This window comes from Anopheles arabiensis, chromosome 2 (assembly GCF_016920715.1).
Source record: "Anopheles arabiensis isolate DONGOLA chromosome 2, AaraD3, whole genome shotgun sequence".
In the NCBI taxonomy this organism is placed as follows: Eukaryota; Metazoa; Arthropoda; class Insecta; order Diptera; family Culicidae; genus Anopheles; species Anopheles arabiensis.
In genome coordinates this window covers 68,596,244-68,612,747 of record NC_053517.1, presented here as the reverse complement: position 1 = coordinate 68,612,747, position 16,504 = coordinate 68,596,244, and the positions used below count along the sequence as shown (strand labels likewise).

The 16,504-nt window shown below is 38.8% G+C and overlaps 1 long non-coding RNA gene across 1 annotated transcript; it reads right to left on the bottom strand.

The window, feature by feature from the left end:
• Positions 1-9,048: 9,048 nt before the first annotated feature.
• LOC120895069 lies at positions 9,049-9,459 on the bottom strand. Its single transcript, XR_005738280.1, has 2 exons — positions 9,349-9,459; positions 9,049-9,264 (listed from the first exon to the last, which is right to left on the bottom strand). It is a non-coding gene; the product is annotated as an uncharacterized LOC120895069 (long non-coding RNA).
• Between the last annotated feature and the right edge of the window lie 7,045 nt (positions 9,460-16,504).

Below are 16,504 nucleotides of genomic sequence, written 5' to 3'. Positions count from 1 at the left end.
GGTATGTATATTAGCCAAACTTGGCCAAAATGATGTTCGCCCGCTTTTTTACAATGCTGTTTGAGTTATTGTTTTTTTTACAATACACAATTCAATTATAATTACAGAGATTTACACTGTGAATTAAGCTAAAATATTTCCTACAAAGTACATATTGAATCACTAAAAATACCGGGACGCCGCACTCTTATTACATGTGAAGTAGGGAAAAAAGATAGCGATATCGTGGCGAGCGCCGAGTGAGTGAAGAGAATTTAAGCGGCTCGCGCTGCTGGATCGGGAGGTCACTTGAACGCGAAATGTCGAAGGTGAAGGACGTGCGAATTGGAGAAAAATAAAGTAAACTGAACGAAAGCCACCCATCTTCTTCTTTTGGTGTTGAACTGAATCTCACATACATACACACATAGTCTCTGACATAAACGTAAACATTGAAATCAGCCATTTGCATTATAAATACGTTGTAATACTGATTAAAAATCAAGAAACACGGCACATTGTAAACAAGTAATGTAATTATGTTGCTATGAACAAACATTATCTACTACAAAACAAATAACGCTGGTTCGCAAATATAGTCTTACCATCTTCCACACCGCTCATACTGAATTCTTCTTCCTGCAGCACTTCTTGAGCAGTGCGCATCTGAAGCCGGCGGTAGAACTTCCCGCAGCTTTTTAATGTTTCCAGAGAACTGATACACGATGCTTCCATTTAATGCTGCCAATACCGATAAAAGCTAATTCATTTCGTAATATTAACATATGCCAAAGGCCAGAATATGCCACTTATGCCAGAAGAACAAGTCTGTGTGAGAGCATCAAGCGAGCAGCGATGGCCTCGTCGATGCACAGAGAGAGAAATTCACAAGTCCTAGATGAGCGCGATGAGAGAAGAATCATGACAGATCGAGAGAGATGGATATTCCTCGCTTTGGCACACAGGAAAGTTTTCCAATAGCTTCGGATTTGCAGGTTTTGTAATCGTATGCTATATGTTCTACATTCGGGCTTGGCCAGGTCCGTGGGCTTCGTGTGTACACGGGCATAACGCCACGGAGTGACGAAGCAATACTATATAAAAAGAGCACAGGATAAGATTTGCGTTATTTTCAATCCAAGACAATTTTTAGGCACACTTAAATACTTAAAATCGTTATGGCTAGAACTTAATCCGCTTTGGTTAAACGTATCGTGTTGTCGTTTCGCTTTTCCAAAATAAGTAATTCGCGCGTTCGATTAAAAAGTGTCCATGCCTGGTTAAATGAAGAACACAACCCCCGACCCGTACACGGAACGTACGCGAGCTGTCAGTTTGTAATGCAAACAAAGTGTTGAAGTGGATCTAGTAGTTGATGTGTTTCTAAATCATTCAAATAACAGAAATATATTAGATACGGTAAGTGTAACAATGTCCGCTTTGTTTTGTTTGTTCTCAACAATTTGGCTGATATGTTTTTGCGTTGGATATAGATTCCGAAAATGAACCAAAACAACGTGGCGCAGTACGGAAGAGGTAAGAAGATTCCTGCATCTGGAAAAAGATCCCGCAATATTTTGGAGAAGGAAAATGAAGAACCTGGAACTAAAAAAAAAGGTAAGATTGCATTGCATTGTTTACATGTGCGATTGTTAAATGTATGCAATTATTTTCAGCGTGCAATATAGTCCAACCGAAGTCAAGCCGACCAATTGCAGATTTTAAAACCGTCATCAAACCGTCAAAGACAAAAACGGAAACCATTGGTAAGACAATATTTGTAGGAGTGATTTCATTAATTAACGTGTAGCATTTTCAGTGAAAGAAGAAGTTATTTCCGATAACAGCACAACGAAGGATACGATCCAAGCAGCAAGCACCTCGTCATCGTCATATCCGAAAACGGAAAACAAAAAACAGGCACCCACTACTGAAAATGGTAAGGAACAAGGAAATAAATCTGAGGAAATTGTTGGCGGAGGACCAAAATGCAACGAATAGTTGTTATCGGCACCGTATATAGAACAAACTATGACGAACATGATTGTAACCCGACAACAATGATTAGGGTCGACACCAACTCGATACATCCACGGGTCAGATTTGATTCCAACTCAAAATAAGAGCACCCGCTGCACTTCACGGGTTGGAATCGATTCCGTTTGGATCACATCCACGGATTGTGAAATGAAACATATGACTCACCACTAGCATATAATCATTGCAAACATGTTCGTAAGATCTCCAAAAAAATAGCCATGAACAATTTCAAACAGTATTGGTAGAAACACAATTTGAAGAACAATACCAACAAGATCCAACAACAAATGTTTCCACATCAAATGGTATGAAGTGCCTGAACAATCTTGAAAATATCCCATTTTTAAATATTAACCTATTTGCAGTCTCCATGACAGGGTCACATCTTTAGTATTTGCCACGTTCTAGATGCAATTCATTAGATGGTGAGTGAGATGATAATAAAATTAAATGTACTTGAATAAGTTTATTAATTTGCTTTGTTACAGATTATCTTTACAACCATTCATTCGATGAAACCCTATCCATACCGATATCGACACCCGCACCAAATGACAATAGTAAGGCAATACCTACAACAACCTCAACTACGACTGCAACTACATCAGCCAATCAGAAAAGCAAAAAAAAACAAATTCAACATTAGAGCGCAAATTGGACATTTCAAATACCAAATTAGATTACATAATAGATGTATTACACGAAAAATCAGGACATAGTGAGCCAGTAAATGAATTTGATTTCAAAGGACAGGACCAAAAACAATTAGAGGATTTTGAAAGCCAGCTAGGAGAATCAAACGGTACTTTTAAACAAAAAAATTTAACGGAACTGCGAAGTTCATTAAAGTTAGGGAACTCTAAATACCAAATACACCAAGCATTGGATTTACTATTTTCCCGGCAATTTTTAGCTAAAATGACTTGGTCCGGACGCAGTAAAACAGAGCAAAAGATTCCTTTCTCGTCCTACACTAACATAGAAAAATTATTCTTGGAAATTGCGGAGACAAAATTTGTGAAACCGGCGGAAAGATTTGTTTTTGATTATATAGGACAGAAATTACGACATGCCAGCTCTAGACTTAATCTGTCCGGAGCTCGTGCTTCTACTTCTCATAATTTTAAGCCTAAACACTAAATAAGGTAATGCTAGAGAAAATAGAATTAATAACAAAGCATGTTCCTTTATATATTACATTATATTATGTTAATTATGTTCGATATGCTTACACATGATCTTATACTTGTGATAACATATGTTAAGTATATAATGAAACAAAGTTTGAATTTATGAAATGAATTAAAATTAAAAGAATTTAAAATTCTAAGCAATGTGAACTATTATTAAATAAATGAACTGTCAGGATTGTTCTTTATGAATATGTTTATTTATTTATGTTTCTAAAGTATGAAGCAATGGAATGTACACATACTCTTCTGACATTGTTTTTATAGCTACTAACTTACACTTTATACTTTGAGGGAAAAACTCATCTGAAAATGATGATAACTCATTCATATTACCCTTCGATATGTTCAAAAGGAATGAACTTATAGGCTTGTAAAAATATTCCTCGCTGGTCAGAAGCTTTTTTACTTTTATAACCACTGTTGATGCGCGTTCAACTGCTGATTCAAATTTAACCACATGATTATCCTTCGTTAAAAACCATCCGTTTCTATCTCCTTGCTGTAACATTAATCCTTGACGTATATGTGCTGTCCTCTTATCGCAGTGGTGTTTAACGCATGGATATTTAATATTCTCCTCTGTATTTTTGTGTCGGTTGTCAAGTTGATCTAATTCTGCCAAATAGTTTATCACTTGTTGTAAACAGTTCACTCCACTCCTTAACAGCAGCTTCAAAAGACGTAGTTCATTTTCAAACGGATATGTTGATATTAATGGAAGTGGGCCGTAGTTTTTGACATCTTCTAGAACGTGCTGAAGATTGTGTACGTTGCTGGTTAAACCGTTTGGTCCGTAATTTGTTTCGTAGTCCATTACAAAACGATTTAACATTTTTCCTGCTTTTGGCCAATGCTCTTCGTACGCTTTTGATGATAGTAGAGTAATTGAACAAAATAGCAACATAAAATGGGAATATTGCTCGTCTGATATATTATCACGCAAAACAACTATGCTCCCGTAGTGAAGGAATGATCTGAACTCGGTCGCTTTCCATTTATCCAAATACTTTAAATGTCGTAGCCTTCTATGAATTTCGGATGGAAGCTGAATGTCGGCTAATTTTGATGAAATTGTCTCACATTGTTGATCAGACCATCTAGGTAAAAAGCCACGCTCTCCATCCCTCCATCTCTTAATTAGTTTCTTGAATACTCCATGGTGAATTAGATGCAATTCATCAGCCACAATAAATTGTTTTATCATATCTAAACATTCTAGCTCCAATAGAGGAGTTAGTTCTCTTTGATGCTCTGGCATATAATCGCCATCTCGAAATGCTTTGTTAGTTCGTTGCTCGGCAGAAACTCCTCTAAAAATAGTTCTATTGTTTTCCTTTGTTCCTTGACATGTGCATTTAATGCATCCTTGCAATCCGTTAAAATTCACAACTCCTGTTAATAAACGGAAAAGAAAAATATAGCTTGTTAGCTTTACTTTTAGCTGGTAGAGGTAATAGTGTAAATAAATATTTACCTTTTAGCAGAGCTCTAGCAGGAGAATCAGCGATGAAGTAAAGCAGGTTGATTTTGATGAAACGGTTGTGTATAACAATACCACTGGTAGTCAATTCTTTCAACTCATCTACAAGTTGCCGTAAATATTCCTCTATGTTTTGTGGATGCTTCAATCCACAATAAATACCCACTTTCAACGGCGCTTCGTTTGGGAGTTCGTCGATGCTCGCCAAGATTGGCCAAAACTCCAGATTGGTGCTCCTATGAAGTGGTAATCCATCAAAAAACACTTTCAGGCTTAGTGTTGAAATATTGTCATCAAGGTTGGCGGTGCTGTTAAAGAAAAAAGACAAAAATAAATTAATATTTGAAATTGCGATTCCATTTGTATTGAACTTACCGAAACTTTTTCATGAGGCATGTCTTTATTCCTTGGTACCACAGCTGCCCTCCAGTGATGTTTGTAATTCCTGCAGGTTTCTTTGGAGTTTTTAGTAATGTACGAGGATCTTTAGGAAGAGAAGCAAAATTCTCAGCAGAAACCGAAGCGATTTATGGTCTATATTGGAAACCAATGACCAGATTTTTAAGCATTCTTTAAGATCCAGATTTTCTATTTCGATTTCATCTGTTTCGCCATCCTCTTGCTCTTCGTTGATGTTAATGATTTCATTTTCATCAGGCTCGTTGATGTCCAAATTTTCAATATCCTCATCCTCGTTAATGTCGATGTTTTCATTGTCTCCTTCAGAATCACAATCGCTTATGATTGTTAAATTGATACTTGCGTCTATGTTTGCTTGATTTGGTAATATATCAGCTGCAGTAAAAGGTAATGCAGAGGATGTTGAAGGCTGATTCCTCAGATCAATTTGCGTTTCACTATGCATTGCACTAGACTGGGTATCCAATCTTGATACTTTTGCCTTAGCATCAGCATCTTTATAAAGTTTTCCGGTTCTTTTAAGTTGTTGCGAATATGGAATATCTTCCATCACTAATGGAGCTTACACTTTTCAAGAAATACACGAGACACAATGGCAGAGCTCCGAATTAGAACAGAGATGTCACACAAACAACAACGTATTTGCGAATAAGGGGCATGCTGTATTTGGAGCAAAATTTATACAACCCGAAGTATGAAAAGGTATGTAAATTTACCTTTGCACAACATACGAACCATTTAATTGCCTGGGGTTTTTATGCACAGGTGCGTGTTCTAGCTGTTGTAAAAGTTACCTGCGTTTTTTTATGGTTTCGTATGCCTGTACAATTTTCTTAGTTTTCTAGGTATTAATAAGCCTTTTTTGTAAGTTAAGAGTAAGTTTTATTAGTTTAGCAGGTATGTTTATGAGTTATGTTTATGGGTATTATTTATATTTAAGAAATGGTAGACTTTGTACAAATCTACCAGGTTAACAGTATAATTGTTTAGTTTTGACAGGTTTCGACAGGGTAACAAAATACGCGAATGTGTGCAAAAATGCGATGCATAACATCAACGTATTTAACATAAAATCTAAATACATTTTAAGAGCTTTACATTATCCGGGTGTTCGACAGGACCCGTGGTGTATTGAACCATAATATATTTATGGAATTGCTGTTATTTGGCGTAACGACCTAAGGGCAGGGCTGTACCGGGCTTCTAGGCTTATTAGTACCATGCAGACGGATATTCAATCCTTGACACAAAGGACCGGTCCATAGAAGGCTTGAACTCACGACGAGTTTTTTTTTTTAAGTTTTACCACGTGAGGACGTTTTGCTTATATATAAAAAAAGCATTTGTAACTTGACATACTGGGGGTACAGTAGTATTACAGTAGTTTATAAAGCAAAATAAGAACATTTTCATCAAACAATATTGAAATTGTAAGTTTATGAGCAGTTTTAGTTAAACTGCTGCCAGCCCAATACTGGTACAATTACCCTACCTTTATAGTAAATCAAACAATGTTCAGATATGTACACAGGTGCTAGACAAAGTGCTTGGTGCGCTCGCCATCACGCGGTGTCGTGTACCAACTGGAACCATACCGGAAGCGGGTTCCTACGACAATCGGCGCAGATCACGAACGTAAGCTCCATGTGCGGTGCCGTATTGATCGAGTGGACCGTCCGGTATGCAGATGACACCATGCAGGCGGGATGAACATGATCACGGCATGTGGTTGGTAACGTGACCGGTAGGCGAAGAACACCAACCAGCGCCGAAACATAAAACCTAGCAAATTAGTCTGTGTTTCGCTGCCGAAAAATAAACATATCTTTTAAAAACTCACGAGGGAGTTTCTCAAACGTATTTGTACATTTTGTAAAACTAAAGAAAGTCCTTTCTCATAAAGAAAGTTCTTTCTCATAAAGAAAGGGAAGTATCTTTTAATGTTCAACAGCCTGAATAATAATTTTAAAAATAAATATGAACTGTACAGGGCATTCATTCGAACTCTTTTTCACATACATAGTTTAAACAACTCTGTTAACGAATATTCAACTACATAATTCGTATACATAGTTACAATTTAATTTCATGTACTTTTTCACACTAATGCCCTGTGCTCCTATCCCCGAGGTCCGACCACGGGATGACAAAGTTTGAGATGCAAGGGCTCGATGAAAATCAGGTGCGTGCGCAACAGCCCCAGTCGTATCGATCACGGCATAATTCACATGACAGTCGACAGCGCGACCGATGCGTTAGCAGCAGGTGGAAAACGACCCTTTGTAACTTGGACTCGTTCCATATTGGAATTCGCAGCATTGATATCCGAGAGAGGGAGAGAGCTACAGCTGAGAACGATATTTGAGGTGCTTGCCGATGCTTGTAGTGAAATACTTCAACGCACAACGAACTAGGTGTCTGCTGCTTGGAATCCCGCCTCTCGCCGAACGTGTTGAGCACACCAGACTAGCATTTATCACGGGAATCTTAAACGAAACCATCGACTGTCCCGAGCTGCTTTCAAGGATTCACCTCTATGTTCCTGCCAGAATACTCCGTCGCCGACCAATGCTGGCAGTCGCTGAAACCCGAACAACATTTGGCTCTCGCAACCCCCTTCTTTGTATGTGCCGTCTATTAAATTCAGCTAACGATATTTATGAGCCTGGAATGACGATAACGGAACTGACTTCACTTTTAAGTGTTCGGAATGCGTTCAACAATAACAATATATAAATGTTCTGTTCGTTATCTAATGTAATGTATTGTAAACAAATTTTGACTCGAGAGGGCTTCATAGTCCATCGATTAATAAACTAAACTAAACTAAAAAAAACATGCTATAACGTGCGCACCAGAAATCCCTGTGCGCCATTACCTGGGTAAAAGGAGGCAGCGGAACATCATTTTAAAGAAAACCGCGTGATCGAGAATGTCATTAAAGTTAGCATGTGCTAACAGTTTCATGTTTCCAATTCATCAAAATAGGTGAGGGCAAAGGTGGAGAAAGCTCTCGACGGCGAGCAATTATATGATGCCTGTAACGGTTGGCACTGAGCTGCCTGCTGAGATGGCAACGTAAAAAGCCCCAGAACATTAAAAATAATTCAACATGCTACGACGATAGTATCGAAACAGGAATACCTGGTAAACTCGTCTTTCGAGCGGTCATTTGCACCGTATTAAAACCGACAACAAAAGATATTGCTCCCCAAGCCTAGAAAACCTTTCGAAAATATTAGCTTTGGTGCTGTGAATGCACTCGGAAAAATACTTCAGCGACGTATATTCATTCACATGTACCAAGAGGAATAGGATTCACAACAATATCAATGTCCAATGACCGGTACGCCCTACGCGGCGTGTGGTTTTCCTATCACTTAATCTTGTGTATTGTCAACACGGGCATAACGGCCATATCGTTCGACAGCATTAACGCTCGGGATAAACACTGCCTGATGGCTGTGGCGTTACACATCCGCCATCCGCATGGACACTGTCAGCTGAAATGCCATCGTGCAAAGTAAGGGTTATGGTTTGGTTCTGTTGTTCAAGTTTAAAGCTATCTCCGGAAGTAGTCGCTATCACCGTCAGTAGAATGATCGTGTCGTTCACATGAATCGTTCTCACCTGCTGGCAGCAGCCACCGATTCGGCGTTATGCTACGCACCACCTGTGCGGTACGGGGACTGCCAGGAGTGCTTCTGGAGTGCTGCAGATTGCTCAGACTGGTACAGCGTAAGTCAGCAATTGGCGTGGGAAATTGGTATGAACGCATTGCAGTTTGTGGAACTCATACCAATCTACCCAGCAAGCAAGGACACCCGTATCCACATCCATCGTGGAGCGAAGCAGCAACGAAGAGCAGCGACATACAGATATCAGATGCCGCCAACTATGGAAAAAGCAGTCAACTCAAGTGAGCACAACACATAATTCCGGACGTGGGATCCTAGCAGCCATGGAAACACGGACAAGTTACATTCCATATTCAGTCACGAATATTTCCGCGTGTACCTATTTGGTATTTTGGATCACTGCCGGACTCTCGGACTGAACGCAGTTCCCTGGCGTAGACTCGCAAATCCCTGGTGGGGCAAGTTGGGTGGGATTGGGCATGGACAATAGAATATCTTGAAGTCACTTGTTTACCTAAAAAAACATGAACACACCCAGTAACTTTATCGTTTTACATTATAAACACATTAACCATTCCAAATTAAGCCTGTTACTTACCGAATTCAAATTTACAGCAAGCGTATTGCTCAAACAGCAAGTATAACACAATAACGTAAATACAGTTTATTTAAATTATTAAATACTCGTTAGATCACAACACTGAGGTACTGGCGGTATTATGTTGCTCATGAAATGATAAATCTATACTATTTGATGATCTAAATTGCAAATCAAAGGTTCCTTAGATAACAAAAATATCAACACTAATACGAATCACAACAAAGTTTTCAACTGGATGACAGCGGTAATGCACACATGTGTAGAAGCGAGACAGATATAAGAATTCAGCATGCACATGCACAGCGCGCGTCATAATTTTTTGCGCGAAAATCTTAAAATTTAAGTTATTCTCGACAAATTGTAACGACGTTTTCATACTCTGACAATTTTTTACGAGAGATATGTAAAAACTTCATGTAGTGCAATTAAATCTAGTGCAATATCATTAGCAGAACATAATATTTTGATATTTGTTTGTTAAGTCAGATCCTAGAAGCTACTACTTTTTTGAACAATAAGTGTAGAAACACAAATTTTGTCTGAGTCCAGAACAGCAACAGGGAAGATGTCGTACCCTGAGTGTGGAGATGTGTGTGTGTATGTGGTGAACGTTGCCGCGTCAAGCGTGCTTTAGGATACAACGCGTGTAGGAGGGGGTAAAATCGCTTGGCTCATTGAAAATACAGGCAAAGTTGGCGCGAAGAAAACGCAACACTGCGGATTGTATGGAAAATGTTGCGCGTTCAATCCGATTGCCATGCGATTGTCCTGGGGGAGGGTACGGCACAGAGAACACGATACGAGATAGCGAAAAGACGCTGGTCGCGTCGGAAGGAGTCATCGAACGCGTCGCAGAGGCCGCGTCAGAAGGTCGCCTTATTCTTGAACACGAGATTTTGATTATCCGTCGACCAGTCCCTGAGAAAAAGTGTACTTGTCCGGCGGGAACGCGAGTTTAAAGAGTGGGTCCGCGATATGGAAAATACCATGCAGCTGACTGACCGCCAAAAATATTGCCTTGTATATCAACACACACACACACACACACACACACACACACACACACACACACACACACACACACACACACACACACACACACACACACACACACACACACACACACACACACACACACACACACACACACACACACACACACACACACACACACACACACACACACACACACACACACACACACACACACACACACACACACACACACACACACACACACACACACACACACACACACACACACACACACACACACACACACACACACACACACACACACACACACACACACACACACACACACACACACACACACACACACACACACACACACACACACACACACACACACACACACACACACACACACACACACACACACGCACACACACACACACACACACACACACACACACACACACACACACACACACACACACACACACACACACACACACACACACACACACACACTAAAACACCCCGCAACACAACATGGCCATGCAACGTACCAGGCACCCGTACAACAATAAGGATACGCGACACAATCCAAGTACGTTGCACCGTACAATTGCACAACCGACATTATCGCGCGACATTTAACAATTTTGTATAAGAAAAAACGGGCTCAAAACGATCTCAAATCGTGCACATTAGCAGCACTAAAGAGCACGTTTCTGCAACGGTGCACATTCTGTATGCTACATTTTCAACACCCCTACAAACAAGAGCGGGTATCGTGGCTCCACGGTTCTCCCGCTCCCATACGAAACACACGGTGCGCTCTCTCGGTTTCCGAGGATCTTTGAAAAGAACCGGTGCGCTCTCTCTGTTTCCGAGGTTCTTTTCAAAGATCCTCGGAAACCGAGAGAGCGGACCGTGTGTTTCGTATGGGAGCGGGAGAGAACCGTGGTACCGATTTTCTCCCCTTTTTTAAGCCTACGAAATCTTCCATCGGCTTGATTCTAGGTTTTTACGCACACCATGATAAAAATTACCCGCTCTTTGTTTGTAGGGGTGTTTGTTTTGGGAGAGAGGAGAGAATGAAAGAAATTGAAAAATAATGTAGCATACAGAAACTACGTGTACGATACACGCTGTCGCACCGTTGCAGAAACGTGCTCATTAGTGCTGCTAATTTGAGAACGTTTTGAGCCCGTTTTTTCTTATACAAAATTGTTAAATGTCGCGCGATAATGTCGGTTGGGACGCTGTACCGCCGATGTAACGGTGGCACTCAGCTGCACCGCCGCTGTAGCGGTAGCACTACGCTGCACTGTCGATGTAACGGTGGCACTCCGCCAGTGTTGTAAACTGTTTACATTTTTTTGACTTTCGCAGTAGGCCGCTGGTCAAAATCATTCCTAGCTCATGATTTTCCTTGTTGCCATGACACGACTGTCGAAAACCGACATTCATTTGTGTAGTTACCTTCAGTGTTTTTGCGATGACATAACTGTAAAAAAATGTAATTTGAAGGTCAATTGATTTTTTTTTCTTAACGAATTGCTTACATCTGTCTTGCATTATTTTGTAAAGTTATTCTAATGAAAAGAAGTATTACTAGTTCCTATTGTTTGACTTTTTGGTTGATTGTTTGACAAAATTATAAAATATTATTTACATTTTTTTATTCAGGAATGATGATATACAGTTATTTTATATAATTTTTGTTCTCAAGTTACTGGGCTTATTTCAACAGATTGTAATCTTAAACGGAAGTTGTCTACAATCTGCCACCTTCGGTTATATTTTTGCAGACCTCTACATCATGGAAGGTGACTTTTTAACAGGTCTGTTTTTTGTCTGTTAAATTAACATAAAATAGGGTAAGTGTACCAATTATGGCTATAATATGTCGTCGATATACCGATTTTACTCATAAATTATAGCTGCTTTGCAAAATCTTATCATTTACTGGAAGCCTTAAATGTGTAGAACATGTGGATATTTTTTATTTTGACTGTTCCTAGAAATCGGGAAAAAATTAAATAACAATTGCATCTTTAGGTACCCACTATGGCTATAGTGTTCCTAGCAATTCGCCATAAAGGTTTCTATGATGGATATAAACTATAAATCTTAAATCTTAGTAGGAAAAATCGTTTTCATTATATTTTCCAACCATGACAAAATTAGAAACTTAGCACAATTTCAGTTGAATTTGATCGCAAATAAGAAATAATGTTTTTTTTTCCATTTTTTAACCCATTAGATTTTTTTTATTCAAAAGTAAAAGATTTTTTTTAGTGGTAAGTAGGTAGTCTTAATTCTATACACAAGAACAAAATAATCATAATCTATAATCTATGTAGAAGTCAAATTAATTAATTGCTAATCATAACTAGTTCCGGTTTTCGTTTTGCATTGATTTTTTTTGGTTCTCCTCCTTTCTTATGTTTTTCGCGTTCCTCTAATCTTGTCCGTTTTGCTTCTTTTCGTTTTTCTTTGGTTTCTCGGCGTTCTTCAGCCTTTCTTTTTCTTAGTTGCTCCTCTTTTTGTACTTTTTTCTGTTGGTTTGCCTCCGTACGCTCTCCAGCCGTTAGTACGGGGTGAAAATTTGTTTTGTAGTTTCGATGTTTAATACTACAACGCGCCGTTGGCGGTAGAGTGAATACCTCGGGCAGGCTAAGTGTAGTATTATGACCGTCCAAGATGTCTATCTCCACTGTAATTACAAAATTAATATCAGTTGGGAAAATGTTCTATGGTTCGTTTGGCAAAATTTCGTTTACAAATATCAGTTTTTTTTTACTTACCATGCTCGAAATTCGTAGGCTGCTCTAACATAATATTTTAAATTCGTGGTTCATCGGAAAGATATTTATCCAAAGGCAATATATTCGGCAACATTTCAGTGTCTTGAATGTGAACAATTTCACATTTGCTTACATCGATGGCCGTAGAATTGGTCTCAGAGCTAATCATTGGAGATCTTTGTTGATCGAATACAACATGAGGACGAACAAATTCTCTGTAAAAAATCGAATGACACGTTCTTCACGAGACAGGAGGTTCACCTCTCCTTCGATTTTAGTTCTCATATCAACACCAATCAGGTCGTATGCCTCAATTATACGTTCCAAGCTTATTGTGAAGTTTTCCTCACCACTATCTTCCTGTCTAGCTGTGCTATTTGGCTCCATAATTGATGTACGAAGAGCTTCGCAAGAGTCATCAACTTCAGACTGTTCAACTTTAAAAGCAGCTGCTGTCTTGGCGATGCACTTGGAATAGTCTACCGCATTAGCATCAAACGGATGCAATCCGCATGCCCAAAAACCATTGATAATCGATGGCTTTTTAATTCCTTTTTCAATAATCTCACATAAAACTGGCCCAAAGTGCAAGATGTTAAGAGCACAACCTTGATTTTTCGATCTCCAAGCTTCTACTGCAACCTTCAATCTCCAAGCTTCTTTGTACTTCAATCTGCACGCTTCCATTCGTTTTTTAATGGCTTAAATATAGCGACGTCTACGGGCTGTGTAATATGTGTGGTATTAGGATATAGGCATATCAATATTATGCCCAGTGATTTGCAGAGATCGGCTACTTCTAGTGCATTGTGCGATGCATGGCCATCAACAAATAATATTATAGGCAATTTCACCCCTTGTTTGATGACAAAAGGGTGAAATATCTTATGAATAAATCCTTTAAAATTAGGAGACCCCATTCGGAACTTTGCACAACCTCTTGCCGCAAACGTTTAACTGGCAGTATCACATGTGGATGTACAATAATGCCATTTGCTCCGAATGCAAACATAACTGTTACGTTATGTTTGGCGGCAGCTTGCTCTGCTTCGTAAACATTGCGGGAACCCGTACGAGCAATAACCTCTTTTGATTTTGGATGATGGAAAAATTAGGTTTCGTCTGCGTTAAAAATTCTAGCTGGATCATTCAATATTTCTCGCATTCCATTCTCAGTTAGCCAACCATCTATCAAATTAAACCATCCGCGGATATCTTTCTCACTAACTCGGCTACTAGCACTAGACAAAGCTTCGGGCATGCGGAAGGAAAAACTGTTGTTGCGCCGCATAATGCCGCGTAACCATTTGCGACCTGAAGTTAGGAGATATTGTGAATTATTGGTATTTAAACACAGACTCATACGCTTCCTACCCGGTTTGTTGTTACGAAAAGGAGTCACTCGATCTAGATTAGCTTCTAGAAATTATTTTAATTTAAATAGCAAAACTCTTCGGGTGACTGAAAATTCACGATCCTGAATTTCGCTCAACCAGTCAGCAATGTGTTGTTCCTCATCTGCTGATAGTACAGACTGTGGACCCGGTTTAAACTTATGTATCCAATTACTACTTATTCTATAACGGATGGTGGACATTGGGAAACCAAATTCCTTACAGGCAGCGTACAATGTTTTACCGGTATGAATAGACTTAATACAGTCGCTAATCGCATATTCGGTGTACGTTTTCAAATTATGTGACGGAGCCATTCTAAAAAAACAACACATTAATTTAACACTCTACATACCTAGTGATTGTTTAGCAAATTATACAAATTTTTACGGAAAACCAACACGAACAAAGAAATAGCAACACTCGTTAGCTAGCAATCTGACCAAACTGACAATATTGAAAAATGCATTCATAGCATGCTGCGATAATTGGTACTCCGATGTTTAATTGTACCAATTGTGGACTATGGAAAATTACGCCCTTTTTCGATGAAATGTGAAAGTGATTAAATAACTAATATTTTGTAGGGGAAGGTAGGTAAAGACGGACACGTTAAGGGAAATGTTAAAAATCTAGGGATATATAAGTGCAACGACCATGAAAATGTGCATACATTATCTTGCACTCATGATTTATCAGAAAATGTGTTGAAATTTTTAAGTTTCCATCGATTTTTGCGTTTTTTTCATGAATGAAAAACATGGTTTTTTTCGTGCAGTTTTGAAATGTTCAGGTAAGACGGACACCAGATATGGGAAAGATGGACACCATGAAGGGTAAGATGGACACCTGTAGAAAAGGTTAGAAAGTGAAGAGTTTTACAGTATTTTAACAAATTCTATCGCTTTCCACGTCCTGGTACGTTTATAAACCAATTCTTGGCCTATTGCAACGGCGATTCATTCTGCCATGAATTTAGGAATTGTAAACGGCGCTTGTAATATATCGTAGAATGCAGAATCTAAAATGTATTGAAATATCGCGCACTTACAGCTGACGTTGCTCCAGCTTACAGAACAACAGTCTCGAACTTCCTTTTAGGAAATTACTCCGCAAAAAGCCCACGACCCCAGTATTTATGAGGGACTTTTTAATAGTTTAATCCATTTTCCACCATGTCAAAATTCAACATTTGATTTTGGTAATCCATAGAATTTTTCATCTATTCCTGAACAATGTCATATCAATGCTTCATCTTTTTATTCCTTAAAGTTGTCCAAGTCGTGACAAGATATTGGATTTTGTGAAGCTCATCAGCGTCGAGCAAGTAATAGCATAACGAATGACTACTATTTAGACCGGTGTTTCATGTATCGCTTATTTCAATACTTTCTCTAGTTGCTGATTGGTTTATAGCACCGGAATAGCCTTATTTAAGGTATTTGAAGAAATATATTCATCACCAATTTATATATAAGAAGTAAAAAAATCAATAAATTCGGTGTCCATCTTTCCCTACAACAAGGTGTCCGTCTTTCCCGCTTTGGTGTCAGAATGTTTAAACCACCAACAAACAATATTTTGTATTGCTTTTATCCTCGTTCTTTCGCCAGTTTTTTCATCAATGATCATGACAACCCATTCATGAAATAAAATTTCCGGAAATATAAACAATACAAGTTGTAGAGCTTAAGATCGGCAGTAGTCAAATTAGATCCACAAGGGTGCACATGATTTTTAAATTTGTTTTGCTCGTGGATTTAACCAATTTTGCACATATATTGCCAAAAATTTTCTCAAATGTGTTGTTTTACCTTCAGTTTGGATTCTACATTGTTGAATTACTCGAAAATTACCTTTTTCATGCATTTATGAGAAGTGTCCATCTTACCCGCAGTGTCCGTCTTTACCTACCTTCCCCTACCATGATGTTGTTTTTTCGAAGAAATACTGGTCTCTAATACTAAATATTTCTTATTA